Here is a 17,765-nt window from a genome sequence, read left to right on the forward strand (position 1 = left end):
GAGATAAGGTATATACTTTTAATATATTAAACATACGTTGGATAAATAAGTTTGTAATCCTACTTCTGTATCCTGCAACCTCCAAACAGTACTCCCCAACATCATCTGGAGTAACATTAGTGATCTTTAATATTTTCCAGAGACCATCTACATTTTTTTCAATATTTTTCGACACTGGTAAAAAATGATGGTTTTTCAAAAAGGAACTCGGACGCCTGTTTATAAACAACTTATACTTAAGTTCAACAGTTTGTCCCTCAATTAGCTGTATGTCACTGGGAGGTTCGTAGATTACTAAAACTTCAAGTAAAAGAACGAATGAATTAAAATGAAAAGGATAAAATTCGTATAACTTTATATGCGTAACTTAATTTAAAATGGCTACACCAAATGCAACGGTGTCACTTTTAGTTAGGTTCCACAACAACAGTTGCTACAATGCAAAATATGAGTTACGTCTGTTTGTTCTAAAATATTTGTGCCAATTTCAACAGTGGCATTCAATTACAGTTTTTGGCCAGTTATAATATTGACGCATTAAAACATTTGAAACATCCTGGGAAGTCATGTAATATATCAATAGCCGTTTTTAAAAGACAAATATTACATCTGTATACGTGATACGTGGTTTTTGAATACGATGCACCAGGCACGTATACGACCGATGTCAATAAACGTAAATAAGACAAGAAAATGAAAGTCATAAAAAGAATAGTACACATAGTTTAAGATTTATATAATGATATTAATATGTCTGGCGGGAGTTAGAACCATAGTGTTGATGCTTTAAATTATTTCTTAACCATTGTTTTTAAATGGAAACATCGGGATAAAGGTTCTTCCATTGTCCGGTAGGTATAAAAACATACTTGCAGACGTAGTTAGACACTGATTTGCTATTATAATTTAATCTTATAGTTGAAATTTTCTTAATTTGACAAAATCTAACGTAAAATCCATGATTGTCTTAGGAAGACTATTGGCTAACCGGAATCAACAAATATTCTATACTTCATCATAATTAGAAATAAGAACAACTATCACGATATCTTTTATCTTTAATTCATCATGTATGTAAGAAAAACACTCATAAAGGTTGTTCAAATGCCACATTATTCTAAATTGCATTGTAATTCAAATGGAATTATCTCAGTTTGAAAGCTTTCATTTTTACATGCATCACTTCACGTTTTATTATGACGTATATTTGCCTAAATCGTTATTTAATTTCAAAGAATTTTGTCTTATCTTATAATTATATATTTCTATAAGCTATGATATATGAAAAGAGTTTGTGTCATTAACAAATTAAAACAACACGAAAATTTAAAACCGTTGGTTTTCCCGTTTGAATGGTTTTACAGTAGACATTTTTGAGCCCTTTATAGCTTGTTGTTTGGTGTGAGCCTAGGCTCCGTGTTGAAGGCCGTTCATTGACCTATACTGGTTTACTTTTATAAATTGGTTTTTGGATGGAGAGTTGTCTCGTTGGCACTCACACCACATCTTCCTATATCTATTTGTAGTATAAGACGGGTGCAAATATCCGCTACTCATTTCCAGAAAAGCGAATTTGCGTCCGTGACATCCCCCATTGAAGGTGGCAATAACACTACTGTTTTCATTAATTGCACTTACTTCACGGTTGTTCTTATGTCAATTTGGAATGATTCAAAGACATAATGTAAAAATATACCTGCATGTAATACTTTTTAAGTTAATGGGGTCATCATTTGAGACATTTACTCAAAATCGTGGAAGTTTCTATCCTTTCGACAAACACTTATTTAAAAAAAAAAATAAAAACAGGCGTTTTTTGATAAAACAAACATTGATATCTTATTCACATATGTTTACTATAACAATTGTAAGGAGGATAGTACATGCGATAATTGATGACATTCGGTTTATCAAATCAACGAATTGTCGAAAAAAAGACCGCTTTTTCTGTACATTTACATATTTTCATTGTCAAACTTTATAAATATGGTTATTACCTTTCCAACACAATTCAAATATCATAACTCCAATACAGTAGGCAATGGTTAAACCTATAAGAAAATCGCATACGAGCTAAGTCAAAAATGTCTTACCAAGTTTCAGATAAGTCTTACATAAAATAGTCTCGAAATGTTCCAGATCAGTTCTAATGTACTAACTTCGTGTCGAAAACAGTTTTATGATAAATCGTTTAAATCTGTTCAAAGTAAAAACCATCAGAATCAGAACAGTTCAAAACGATATAGAATATAGCAACTCCCTAATTATGATTCAAACCAACTCGATTGGAAGTCAGGGGATTTAATTCCCCTTCCCAGTATCAAATTCTGTAGAAATACTAGTAGAATAAAAACTAAGTGTTAATTTTTTTTAAAGACACTTTCTATGTTATACATTGTATAATAGGTTTATGATTATATATGTTGCTCTTCTATGTGTTTAATGAAAATGTTACATATACTTGTTTATGAAATTATTAAGGTAACAAGTAGACAATATGATTTTCTCTGTGACGGTATAATACATTAGTTTAATTGACAAAAAATACGCCATTACACAATATAATGCAATGATATTTGTGTTTTACTACACGCATCATTCAATAAATCTTGTTAAGCAGGTCTTAAAACTGAAATAGGGGGAAAACAAAGTAAATGTATTGATTAATACTTTTATTTAATAATAAAAAATGACTGTAAGTCCTACTACTACCTCTTATGAAAATTAATCAATGCACGCATACTCATGTTAAAACATTTGCTTCAACATTCGTCACATGTGGAGCAGGAGCTGTTTACCATTGTTAACCACCTGAGATCAACCTTGTTTTGGTGTAGTCTTTAGTTTATATGTTGTGTCTTGTGTTCGATTATTTGTCTGTTTGTCTTTTTCTTTCTTAGCCAAGGCGTTGTCAGTTTATTTTCGATTTATGAGTTTGAATGTCCCACCGGTATCTTTTTGACATTGGATACATGTCTGATTACGCCCTCTCATTTATATACCGATACCAAACTGCACCAATTTTCTTTCTTGTAAAGAACGATTTTTTTAAAGACGTATTATTTCCTGTCGTATTTACTATAAAACACTTACCAATACAGATAGAGCATATTGCTATATTCTGTTGAACTGAAAAAGTGCATCACAAGTATACTTAATCAAAATAGATTATATAGGGAATATTGAATACAACCATGACACACAATCTACGTTTCGTTTTATTAACTGAATTGGTTCTCTAGCCCAATTGATCAGCAATATGTGGAGATAAAAGGATACCACAACACACATCATGAATACCTCATAAGTTAGGGAAGACTTCAGAACACATCCGGATCAAGAACAAAACGGTACACCATATGTGACAAAAATTAGCCTTAAATGAAGATAAGGCGAAACGAATGTATCATAAAATAGAAGCTAACCTATTCTCATCGAACACATGTTCACACATACACATATCGAGTAATCTGATGTGAAAGGAATTTACCATTACTGAGCATTAATAAGATAGAAAAAAAGGAGTCAGATCTATTGACACGTACAAGGATATCAAATTGGTATTGACGCAAGAATGGTATCATTTTATTCAATGTCTAACCACGACTACTGAACATATCATATTTTTTTAACATGATGGTCAAGAGTTTCTTTTTTAGTGCAGTGTCCCACTTTTGATAAATATATGGTTAATGCTCAGCATGTGGAAAGATAATGTATCACTTTTGTTTTTAAAATTTTAAGTGTGGAATAAATAAGGATATTTTTCTTATTTTCATTTCATTTAGATATTCATATCATGGTTATAAGTATATAAAATAATACCATTACAAACTCAATCCCAATTTAATACTCCTGTACTAGTCTGTAAATAATGCTATTTTATTTTACATGTTTACCTCTGATAGTATACACATAAAACAATGCAGGTCCCTTTTTCATGTTTCTGCACATTAATAAACTCATCATAGATACCAGTCTATTTTAATAGACACATCATAATATTTGAATAAAAGCCCGATACAAAGCCTTTAAACGAAAACAATAAAAAGCAACTAAGTTTTGCTGGTCATCATGATTGATTAGTTTGTAATAGTCAGAGGAAAATATTGCTTGCATTTATTGTCGGTGTTGAAGTGTTATATTTGCACCAGACGCGAATTTCGTATATAAAAGATATCAGTGACACTTGAAAGAAAAAATGTAAAAAAAGGCAAAATTATAATGTGAAACGCAGTTTATTTTACCGTTTGTGGTGTCCTGGTGTGCCGATGTAAATAGGAGGTGTTCAATGTTACTATGATATGGTTTATTAATGTATTCTTCTGTGCTGAGTGTTCTTGTGTTTGTTTGTACTGTTCAGTCACGTCGTATTGTAATTTTTAGCGGTATTTAGACTTTCCATAGAAGCGAGAGATTCGGTTAGCCATAACACCAGGTGCAACCCACAATTTCGTCATAAACTATCATATACCAAGTCAGGAATGTGGCAGTTGTTATCTACAGTCCGTTTTTATGTTTGTTAGCGTTTTCTTTTCTAACAGCTGTAGTTCCGTATATCTGTTGTTCCGCGGTTTTCCTCATACAGTTGATAAATTTCCATTCGTTTTAGTCTGATACCTAGATTTGTTTCTGCTTAATCGAATGTATGACTATTTAATAAAGGTAAAAAAAAAACTGAATCTAATAAAATTCAAAACAGAAAGATAATAATAAAGTTGCAAAATCTACCTATAGCTGAAACACATTTAACGACTGAATAACAACTGAAATATTCCTGATTCGGTACAGGCGTTGTCCTATGTATCGAAGGGTGGATTGAATCTTGTTTATAGCTAACTAAACCTTTCATTTGTTTTTCAGTCACATAAACTTCCATTATATGGACAAAGATATGTATACATTTGTTGCCGTTATGTATTTCTATGTGTTGATAATGTTTTGTCAATTATGTATGTGTAACAATTGTGCCTTGTTGTAATTGTTAATTTACATCGACAAAAATGCAGTTTAAATATATTTTCCTTTATTTAGGACACAGGATATCTATTTTAATAGACACATCATAATATTTGAATAAAAGCCCGATACAAAGCCTTTAAACGAAAACAATAAAAAAAAAAAACTAAGTTTTGATGGTCATCATGATTGATGTGTTTGTAAGAGGAAAATATTGCTTGCATTTATTGTCAGTACACGCAATCGTGTGTTTTTCTTTCATAAAAGAACATTGAAAAATGACCGCAGCTTTTTCATTAAATCAAGTTAAACTAATTATTGAACAAACTATGCATACAATTATTGAAAAAAAACTAGCAACGTATAAAAATAAGAAAGAAGGAATCTTTGTATTCAAATAATTAATTTCAAGTAAGAAAAGTATTGATACAGTCTTACAACGATAACACAATTAGAACATAAATATAGATTGCACACACTAGATTAATCAGTAAAATTTAAGCTTTGATTCATCTATGACTTTGATTAACAGAACTGCCATTTAGGACTGTTTCGCTGTTTGTCGGGTATGTCAAGTGCGTTTAGGGATTAGTTTCATTGATACATTTTTTTTCAAATATGAGGTGCATAGACTATAAAAAGACCTTTGATGTGCATATAAAGTGTGTTATTAAAGTTATGGAGTATTAATTAATGAGGCAGCATATGTGTCAATCTTCGATTTATCTTCTTCTAGTATGTTTTTTTATCAGTTCGCCAATAGTTTGTTTACGCTCTCTTTACAATGTATATCATGTGTAGACATGTTTAACCCCGCCACATTATTTATGTATGTGCCTGTCCCAAGTCAGGAGCCTGCAATTCAGGGGTTGTCCTTGTTTATTTGTTACATATTTGTTTTTTGTTCATTTTTTTTTTATATAACTAAGGCCGTTAGTTTTCTCGTGTGAATTTTTTTACATGGTCATATCGGGGCTTTTATAGCTGACTGTGCGGTATGGGCTTTGCTCATTGTTGAAGGCCGTACCGTGACCTATATTTATTCATGTTTGTGTCTTTTTGGTCTCTTGTGGACAGTTGTCTTATTGGAAATTATACCACATCTTCTTTTTTATATATCATAAATTTTCCAGTTATCTTACTTATTAAATTATAGAGCACGCTCCATTGTTATTCAAATGTTTATGGTGCTTGTGTAGTTTGTTCAATCAAATAGTGTTTATTCTGATAATTCATTACTCTCTACATGACATCTGGGATGGTTTGAAAATCATATAAAATATTAATCATAGTTATTACAATAAACCATTTTATATTATGTCAAGCGTTTAAAGGGGAACACAAAAAATATTATTTCATAAAAAAGTAGAGAAATGCGTGCTGTATTTATGCGCTATCTATCGAATTGTACTTCTCAATACGAGTTCTATGAAACTAAAATATAATTAAACATATTTTAGGTTTAAAAGTTTATAACTAACATTACGTCTAATGCGTACCTTCATATGACAAAATTCGTGTTGTTGAAATATTTTCTGTGCTACTTGTATTTACAGCTAAGCGACTCCTGAAATATATGAATATATTTTATATCGTAGCAATTAATACATTTGTACTTGCATGTTGAACTAATATCCCTTTTCATGGTGCAAGGAGTTGGTTGAAGCAATGCTCTTTAATTTGATTATTGCCTTCCTCCTTTTTATTTCGGGCGTATGAAGACAAGTCGTGCCTCTTGGTGAGTTTTCACAACCAATGGGTCAATACCACTTCTTGTGGTGGTTTCGTCCCATGTGGAAACACAGCATTTTGTGTCGACATGGAATATCATAAAATATATTTGGGCATTTTTGGGGCTCCTCATAGGTTTTTGGTAGGTGTAAGCCAAAAATAATGTATATTAAAATGAAATTATTCGAAATACTAAGGGTTTTAAACAACAAATGTAAGTTTTTAACGACCTTGACTGGCTATACAGCCCTTGCACGGTCGGTGTACCCCCAATAAAGGTTGCTTCAACTGCAATTTGCACAACATTTTGTGTTTTCTTTTTGCAATCATTTAAAAGATTTTGTTTATGACTCTATAGAATGCATTTTGAATTCAGGTATATTTAATTTCGGAATTTCATTGTTCAAGTTTATCTAGTTTTTCAAGCGGAAAATTTAAAGGAAAATATATTTGGGATATCTGATCTAGTTCAATTGTAAATTTGAAACGGCAACACTGAATAAACAAAGTAAGGAGATATATAAATGATGCAAATGTAATTCAATTGACAAACTGTTCTGGTTTAGCATTATTATTATGAAATACAGTTACAGTTATTTATACAAGTCAAGGTATGGGAATATAAATGAAAAATGATAAAATATGTTCATGTTGCCATCACATAGTATATATTGATAAATGTTCAAAAATATTATAAAAATGATAGGTTACCGAAAAAGAAAAATCACAAAAATACTGAACTCCGAGGAAACTTTATAACGAAATTTTCCTAATCAAATGGCAAAACCATAAGCTCAAACACACCAAAATGAACGGATAACAACTCTCAAATATCACTAGTATTTTCTCAAGCTTCAGGTTATGTCAAAATGACCCATTTTGTATGGATTATACATGAAAAAACATCATTATGTGATTCAAAGCTAAACTAAATGATAGAATTGTAAAATAAATTACGAGAAAAAAGCTTACAGAAAATGCTTATAGAATATCATAAGAAAAGATAAGGCATGTAAGGTCACCGTATGCTTTTACAGCTAAAATACTAAATAGAAAATTCCATATGGATAAGAATAACCGTCTCTTTAAAATGCCAATAAAGTAAACCAAAAAAAAAAAAAAAAAAAAATCAAGCAAAAAAATAATCTACACTTGTAAATATAAGTTAATATCTTTTAAAAAGAAACATCACAAAAATACTTAACTACGAGGAAAATTCTAAAAGGAAACTTTATTCTTTTAAATGAAAATTCAAAATAGTTTTTGCATTCCTGCATCCAATTTTTCTAAATTGATGAATGTCTGGACAAAAGGTTTTCGGTCTTTTTTTTTCAAGATGGTGAAAGACACAGATACCACTTTACAATGAATTAAAATCCCGACAGAAATATTAACAATTGATAAACCAATTTGATAGTTTAATTTGCAGTGCAGATATTAGCAGGTATAGTTCTATTATAGAGGATATTAGTTTAATTATGTATCGAAGAAGTCGACAATTATCTAACGGTGTACAATTGTAAATGTGTAATTTTGTGCATTTTTAACGTAAGTTTTTAACCTAGCAGATATTATCACGAAAATATCTACACCTTAGATCAATGTTCTTCAAATGCATGTCACATCTACTTTCGAGTTGGAACCGCCAATCATTCATGAAAGTTGGCAATGAAAGAGGGATGAAAGATACCAGAGGAACATTCAGACTCTAGGAAAATAAGCTGACAACGCCATGGCTAAAAAGGAAAAGACAAACAGACAAATGATAGTACAAAAAACAAAACATAGAAAACAAAAGATTAGACAAAAACCCATCCGAAAAAAGTAAAATTAATAAAGGGATGATTTCAACTTCACCAGTTGGAATTAAAGGTTCAGTAGCTTTCTTGTGAGAGCAACTTTCTATCAAGAAATCATAATAAGACATAATGTCGTGTTAATTGGGAGATATATACTCCGTATGCAGGCGCTCCAGGAATGCTGGATATACTCAATAACAAGCCCCAATCGGTTAAAAAATATTTATTGCAATTCTCATATCAGATTTAATAAAAAAAAAATCAAGAACCATAATATTTTCGAATCTACGTTAATTGAGTAGTGATGAAAATGGAGAGTAGAATATTAAAAATACTAAGATGATACACGTAGAATAAATAATAAGGCAAGACCAGTCCTCTTTGTGAAGTATTGAAAAGAACTACCCCTGTCACACTTTTGGTATATATAGTTATCTACTTCACGGAACAAGGCGTTATATTGAGTATGGACGGAAAATAATAATACTTATAGTTCGGTTAGTGTTTTTGAAATGGTTAAATAAGAAATGTTATTGATAAGCATCACGACAACCGGTATGTAACGAACGAACACTTGCATATATTTATTTTTGATCAGTTGTTTTTATAATCAGTCAGTATTCCAAGTATTTAAAAAATACAACATATGTAAAAGGTTGTCTACTGGTAAACTGTTGTTGTAGGAATTGATTGTATTGCCTTATATTTTAATTGGGCATTTCAAAACAAGACAATGCTTGCAATAATGACATATTTCTTTTACAGTTGCAACAAAAGCAACATACTTCAGAACATACATCTAGCAGCTTTAATCCGGAAGCAAAGATATAGCAACAACGAAAAGCAGATACAAAAAAATAAATAAAAACAGAACAGAAAAACATTTCTATTCGAACCAATGTTATGTGTATTCATCATGTTCATATAATTTAACTTTATACTGTTCAAAGAGCTTTTCGTTCAAACCAAATGTTTTCTTCTGCTTTTTTTTGGTACCTGTATGCGAAGGATATGTATGCCTGTTGATTCGTTATCAAAGGGCTTTTGTCTCTTATTTTGAACAGATGCTACTGATTTGAAGGAAGGTGTTGTGAAATATGTTCACATGTGGAGTGTCAGTAAACGTAATACCGTTCCCAACAAATTTGACAGTTGCCGATTCAGCGTTACGAAATTTCATTTCGTCAAATTGTGATATACGCATAACACTTTTCTTTTTTATACAACAACATGCATTTATTCAGTTATTGAACAGCTGTGTGTCATAAGACTATTGATATTTCTACTTGTTAGCGCTATTCCGTTCCCATTTTCTCGATTGTGGAATTACAAAAAACGACTTCTTACTAGTTTTGTACTTGCTTGGACAACGCAATGAGTGTTTATGTACAGCAAGATTTGCTTGCCCTTTTGGAGCTCCTGCGTTTAATCCATGTGTTTGTGTAGTGTTTATGTGGATCAAATTATTGTTTTTTATTTCATGTTTGTCCTTTGGCTTTTTTTGTCATGGTATTGTATGATTTCATAGGACTTTATAATGCCCTCTTGCTATATTCTCTCTATCTCTCTCTCTTTTATTGTCATAAACATTTAAACTGACCGTGAAGTTTTTTGGGATATTATTTGTTTTTTACCTTTGGTAGAGAATTGGTTTACATTCAGAAACAGTTATTTTCTCGTCATCACGAATGCATGTATAATCTGTAAAAAATAAGAATACTCCTAATTGATCGAGTCAGAAATCAACCTAACATAGTTCAATCCGATTTAAGTGGTTAAATAATGGCATTCACTATCAAATTTAAATAAATAATGATGTCATTATCATAAATTGTAACTAGTATCATTGAATGAATCGAACTAGACATTCAATTGCATAACAGTCTCCTTGCAATAGTGAAGACAGGGGTCATTTCTGTAGATAAGTACAACACAAGAAGGCAACATGTTTTCGAAAGATGACATGATCATTTGGTCTGGACTTTGTATGCCGAAATACCAAATATTAAATTTATCGAACTATTTAAAAAGGTTTTTTGTAAGATATTTAAAGAAAAATCTATGACATGTATTCAAAGAATAAACAGATTAAGTTCATATTGAAAAGGTAATTACCTGGTGATAACATGTCAGTTGATTTTGTACATTTCTTAAGGTAACATGAACAGTCTTCCTTTGATGGTACACAAAAACATGGATTAAGAGTTTTGACAATGAAATCATAACCTCTCGTGTAGTCACATCTGCAGGTAACATCAATATTACGGTTTCCTTTATCATAGATCACTTGTCCTTCTTCATTACATGTAGACTTTACAAAGATACATTTGGTACTGACATTTGTGTAAAAGTTTATTGGCCATGGCTGGTAGCGCTTTGACGAACATACATCAGCATCTAATCCTCCACGAAGAACATGTTTTCTACCTGTAACAAATATCTCATTTCAAAATTGTCCTTCAAGACAGTAGGTCAGAAAAATCAATATAAAACATGTAAAACATATCTATATGATTGAATGATCCAATAAAGTTTGTTTTTTTAACAAAACTATTAATTGGAAAGATATGATTTATTTAAAGAAAACTTGTTTTTCGCTGCAATTTTTTTTTGATATATATACATACATTGATTTTAATGTGTGTTTACCTTGTATATGTTGATGTTGATGTGATTTTAAATATATAAAATGGGTTCTTCTTAATTCATAATGGACTAACGATACTGTATGTTTTTTTTTGTCAGTTATTTTTGACGATCTAATGAGATGCCTCTTCAGTTTTATAGTTATGGTGATTGTGTCACATTTACGTACCAGATTAGGGTGAAAATAGGCGCTAGGATATATATATTGTCGTATCGGGGTTTTGATATTATATTTGTCTATACAGTATGTGTATGACCCCGCCATGTGATATCTGGTGGGTTATGATTAAATTTGCATTCATATCATATTTCCTTATTTTGAAGTTACCTGGTTGTAGAAAATCGAATACTGTGCAGTTTTCAGAATATCCGTTTATAAGATCATTCTTCAGGCAAAAATACTTAGACGAATCTGGACAATGACTGCTTGCACGGAGTGACCACTGCGCTGGTTCAGGACATTTTAATGGGAAGGCCGCACACACGTGAATCTGAAATATATAGTCTGCTGTTTTACTACATGTGGATGATTATCTACTGATTAACATATACTATAACTGCATTACTTTCTGAAGCATGGGATACAATCTAATTACTAGCATAAAATGTGTCGAGCACAAAACTTCTCATGTTAAAAATAAGTATACGGTTGTTCATTTTATAAGTAGAATTAACTTACAATTCATAATTTACCACTACCAAACATGTATCTAACATTTTCGGAAAGTCACAATAACAGAAAACAAGTGTCAATGCATTTTCAATGGATGTGTACAATTTAAATTGCATACAAGAACAAATACATCATTTAAATCATTAAATAATACAGTCACTTGCAGTAAACAGAAAACCATGAAAATGTCATTATGAAATTCATGTTAAGGTAACAGGTACGTAAATGGCTTGTCCTGTGATTTTTAAAAGAAATTGTATGCACGTAGAACTTATTGAAAGATAATGAAAAATAGAAAAATTTAAGTTGGTCACCGATCTAATTTCCGAGTTCCGGGCATTTGAAAATGGTAATGAAACAACATAAAGTACATACACATAACGTCAAATTTGAACCAAAAATAAGAAATTTCAAGCTTTATTTATGCTGCAGTTTAAACCAATCCTACGATTTTTCTATAAAAATCAAATGTTTTTAAGGTACTATTTTCCTTTCTTTTGATATATAATTGTCATGGGGTAACCGAACTCCTTTTTCATATATCAGCCGTTGAAAGGGTGTTGTTGACGGGAAAAGAGAGAAAAATCATGACGTCGCCGAAAGGATTACGCAACGTCAAGGCTATTTCAGCCAAGTTGTAAAGACAACGACTGTCTCATTATAATTTGTTTGGCTATTCAAATGCGCTATAGAGCATATTATCCTGCCTGGAAAAAGTATTGATTACCTATTATTGTTTTTTTCAGTGATTATACGAGGTCCTAAGTGTTTATAACACATTTTCTGAAAAGATTAAAAACACAATGTTTAAGGACATATTTTTATAAACGTATTGAACAGAAACGATAAAAGATCTATCATTAAAATAGATTCTCCGAATGACGAGATACATTCAATGTTCACATATTCGACCACGATATTGCTGCTTCACAATATTGAAGGCGAAATATACCGCGCAACGAGAAAGTGAAACTTATAAGCCGAAAACATACTGACAATGTATTGTGAAAAAACGAAAAACGGCCAAAAGACAAACAATAGTAAATAAATGGGGAAATGTGTCCATGGGACACAGATGCGCCCGCTTGCATATTATGTAATAAAGTGATATTACTAAAAAACTTTAAAAGTGACGCCACCAAAATTTAAACTAGATATGTGATTTTCTTTAGTAATCAGCATTGTGTATAAGTCTTCTAACATTTAGTTGAGGCAAACTAAAGTTAGAGAGCGGAAACAAATTTTGGACGGTACGACGGACGGACAGACGGACAAGTGTTAAGTAAAAAAATCACAACATTTAACTTATAATCCTCCAATAGTTGCAGGAGGTTATGCATATAAAATATATAAAATTATGGTTCAATGACAAGAGAACTCAACATAAACACATACTTCGATCCAAATAGTACTGGTCATTTGCAAACTTAAGGAGTGTGTTTAACATGACATGAAAGGAGATGTGGAATAAATGTAAGTTATAGGCAAAAGATCAACAAAAAGAATATTTAAAAGTTTGTTGCATATTATCCCTACTTTTTTCTCCATCGTTGGTTTTGTTCCGTTATTATAGTGCGGACAGTGCATAGATGTAAATATCTAAAAACAAATGTATATAAATTCCAACTTATTTATCATTTGGTTTTTTAGTTATTCGGCTTCGCCGCGGTTGACAATGTTTTCTCGGGATACCAATCTGCTCTATCCCCCACTCAGCTATGTGTTGTTATAAATTGTTCAACATAGACTTTGAACACACTTTATATGACGTTCAGATAAATGTATCCAATCTAGATTTTGTTAGCTGTAATGATCAAGCTAACAATGTACTGAATAGAAATGCTGCGTGTGATTTTGAAGAACTGTCTTCGAGGGATTTTAACGTATGTATTAGATGTTGCAGAGATTGGAAATCGCCAACAGCTTTAGGACCTTGTAATTTATGCCAACACTATTCCTGTTAGTACTTTAGAATTTTTTGCAAGTTTTGCGAAAATTGAGAAGAAATACGTAAAGCAAAAATAAAAACTCTAATTCTAAATTTTTATAGCAGCATTTGCACATGTATATAAACAGTATCAACTGAAATCGAAATAACTGTAATTCCGAAATTTTGCGCAATTTAAAATGAATCGATTGACACAAGCAGAAATTTCTATATCTTCAGTATAATATATATACTTTGCTAATTATTTTATTTTTGAAGTGGCGGTAAAGCCGTAATTTTCAATCAGCGGATCTATATTTTTCCCTGCCGCTTTCTCATGCTGGAAGCTTGTAATTCACAATGTTCCATTCAATTCAAATTGACTGAAAAGCAACGTGTATTCATTTCTTTTAAATTTTCGTTCATTTTGAAAGACAGTTTTACTTCGGAGCTCCCGTTTGTTCATGCGGAAGGCCCCATCACCATTAGTCATTACGATTCTCGTTTAAGTTTATTGTCACTTTCTCTTGCTTACCCGTCTGAAGTAATTTCCGACATTATATTTTACAAATTTTATTTCACACAGAAAGCAATTAAACTCATTTGCTTTTCAATATTTTTTTTACTATAAATTATTTGTTTTAAAATAGCACTAGTACTTTCATTTTCAAATTCTATTTATAGACCATATCGCGGACGTGAAAGAAAGCCCTGTAAAGAAAGATTTATGTTTATATTTATATGAGAAAATGGTTATATAACAGTTATAACAGGAATATCAAATTAAAAAATATTAGTATTATTTAACCTTTTTTTTGTGTCGAGGATTGAATACGTCCTAGCCGTTTTCACTCACGTTGACAGTTGTTTTGGGAAAAATCATTTCTTTGAATGCAAATGAATGCCCGTGACAAAGTTTGCTATGGAATGTCAATAAATAAAATGACAATATATAGTGTAAGCTTCAATTTGTTATTGTGGGAGTTTACGTGTGTAATGCATGTACGTGTTTATGATATTCTTATCAATATATACTACATTTCGTTTTCACGTCACATATCAACATTCCCGATTTGTTAAGTCTCTGATCTTTGCCGATTACCGGCATATATTAAGTTCATGTATGGAAAGTTACCCCAAGGTAGAAACAAAACAGTTCCGAGATCCATTCTATGTACTTTAAACAGTTTTGTAGAAACATAGTTTATATGCAAGCTTTAAGTTGGTCAGCTAGTATTAGTAAAGGACAGTAAACCCAACTCAGTCGCTCTTCGGCCATCACGACATGCCAAGTTTCTTTCATTTTCATGGGAGGAAAGCAATGTTTGAATGTTACAAGATATTTCATTTTACATTCTTTAATTTTAGCTATATTTTGATGAGATGCATTCACTACTCTTCCACCAAATTGACCATTATTCCGACGAAGAGGAATATATTCCGACATCTTGAAAATATTTTTTCTGGTGTACGGGAGATAACTCCCATAGCAACAAACCCCGATTTTCCCGTTTTCCGCTAGAGGCGTTCATTTACGTACCTCTCACCTTAATACTTCTTTAAAATAAACGTCTTAAAAAGTTGAAATAGATATCACTGCACAATAAAGAAGTCATCCACATAAACATCATAACCTTTGTTTATCAAACGAGTGTATGTTTGCATACGCACACCATTGAAGCAAAACCGGCATTTGAAATATGAAATACAAATGTGAATCTCCTAAATGATATTAAACACTTTATGTCAAAGCTTAGATTTACTACTCAGATTTCTACAAGAGATTGCAGCTTTTAACGAACAAACAATTATTGAAACATATGTATCAATAATGATTACGAAAATGTAAAGTTCTTACAAACTTATATCCCACCCTACAGGGTTTCCCCTGGGTCAATTATTTTTTTCGCCACCTCTTTCGCCAAAACAATATATTTTTCGCCACTTTATTATTTTTTTCGCCAAGTAACATAAATATATTTTTCCTGTTGTGCCCTTTTGTACTAAGAAGTAATTTTTACAACAAAACAAAAGCTTTTATCACATGAAATTGATCCCTCATTTCATGTGTAGTCATTACATTGAAGGGTTACTCTCACTCGAGAGGTTGTTCCCAGCCTTTTGGATAGATTTTTTCATAACGACAGTTTTTTTTTCTTGACCATCGTAAATGAAAAAGTTGAGACGTACAACTATGCTTGAAACACGTGCATGTGTCACTCAAACGACTTTATAAAAGTCAAAGGATAAAAGAATTAAAGTTTTAAATCGGAGATTTTTCTTGCTTTTGAACAATTTTCGTCACAACAACAGCTTTCTTTTCATAACTATCTTTAAAGGAAGAGATGTCAAAAGTTTGCTTCAAACACGTGCGTCGCAAAGATGTAAATAAATTCTGTATGTGACATTTATAGCGGAAGCCATTTGACCATATCATTTTGTGAAACAATTCAATCAACACCTTTATTAATTAGTCCTTTGTTGTCGATAGCTATAAAATGCAATCAGCTGATTATTGATTTTCTGTCTAAATCTTAATGAGGTCAAGCTGAATTCCGAGTATTGTCTGATCGGGTAATGTCTGAGAAACTCGAAAAAAAGTAAATAAACAAGATGGAGGAAAATAAATCGGTTTATATATTTCTTTCGCCAAATTCTTTCGCAAATGACGAATTTTTATCGCCACAATTATTATTTTTTCGCAAATTGCGAAAATGGCGACTGCCAGCGGAAACCCTGCCACCCTATAAAAGCCCTGGATTAAAATTCATTTCCAATTGTATATTTCTTTAGATACACTATTGGCATCCAAGATTTAGGATACAATATATTTTGGTATAGTTTTTTTTTTACAGTGATACTTACCAAAATCAAGAATCTAAACAACATTGCTGTATGTCTCATAAACTTGACATTCAAGAAGAAACCTCATCTAGAAAATATGTAATAAATATATATATATATATATATATATATATATATATAAAAATGTGAATACAACAGTCGAGAAATATTTAAAAGAAAACATACACGTGGTAATGAAGTCGTAAAATAGAGACTGGAAATGAGGAATGTGTCAAAGAAACAACAAGAGTAGAAAAGTTTTCAACACCGTGAGAAAACCCCACAACAAGTAAAATGTGGAATGAACATCATACTAAACTAAAACAACAAACAAATGAACTAAAAATCAAAATCATACAAGAATAACTTTTGACTTGAACATGTTGAAACAGGTGCAAAAATACAGTTCGTTAATCATGTGAAATGACATCACAACCCTGTTCCTATACATTTCGCCAATGTAGAAATAACAAACAAACAGTTACTACCATTTCAACCCCCCAACTAATACCCTTGCAATTAATTGTTTCTAGTTTTCGTGGAATGAATTATATGTATTTCGGTCACAGGTTCGCAATTAGACATTAGCCATAAATGTTATTAAACCTTTATCGTATGTTCTATTTTGTGAGTTCCGTTGAAAATAATAATAATCAGTTTGAAAGGTTAAGGTTCGCATTACTTCGCTATTAATTAAGTCAAAACAGATACAAAATGGCATATGTAGAAGATAAAAAAAAATTTACAACATTTAAATACCTGTATGAGATACACTTTTGCAAAGAATTAAACGAAATGCTTCCGACAATTACTAAATGCACCATTATTTTATGCTTGTAGCCTGAACAAAGTCTTCAGTCTATCAATTACTGTAAGAAACTAGATCTGAACTTCAATTTTGTTATTTAACTTCGTTGATGATAAGAATTTATTAGATGTAATACTATCATCTTAAAGACAAAAAAACAAACAATAATATATACCGGTTGATATGTCAACGTTACTTAAGGTTTACACAAATATAAAACGGTCGACTGCTATTGATGAATAGAAACCAGCCAAAACAACCATACGCGTGAGGGTCGATTGTGTCTGATTGTTTCCAGTTTTTAAAGAAGAGGTTAACATACACATCTCCATGGTAAAAACCAAAAAGTTACGAGGCTTGAAAGTTGGTACACTTTGT

The 17,765-nt window shown here is 31.4% G+C and overlaps 1 protein-coding gene and 1 long non-coding RNA gene across 2 annotated transcripts in view; one reads left to right on the forward strand and one right to left on the reverse strand.

Annotated features, from left to right (window-relative positions):
- LOC139502486 (serine/threonine-protein phosphatase 6 regulatory ankyrin repeat subunit B-like) overlaps window positions 1–17,765 on the forward strand; it is a 512,428-nt gene that overhangs the window by 256,854 nt on the left and 237,809 nt on the right. The gene's annotated exons all lie outside the window — the stretch shown is intronic.
- On the reverse strand, window positions 10,757–16,669 carry LOC139502489 (uncharacterized). The gene is made up of 3 exons (XR_011658861.1): window positions 16,601–16,669; window positions 11,464–11,626; window positions 10,757–10,916 (listed from the first exon to the last, which is right to left on the reverse strand). It is a non-coding gene; the product is annotated as an uncharacterized lncRNA (long non-coding RNA).

The sequence above is a fragment of the Mytilus edulis genome, chromosome 14, assembly GCF_963676685.1.
Source record: "Mytilus edulis chromosome 14, xbMytEdul2.2, whole genome shotgun sequence".
NCBI classification, from domain to species: domain Eukaryota; kingdom Metazoa; phylum Mollusca; class Bivalvia; order Mytilida; family Mytilidae; genus Mytilus; species Mytilus edulis.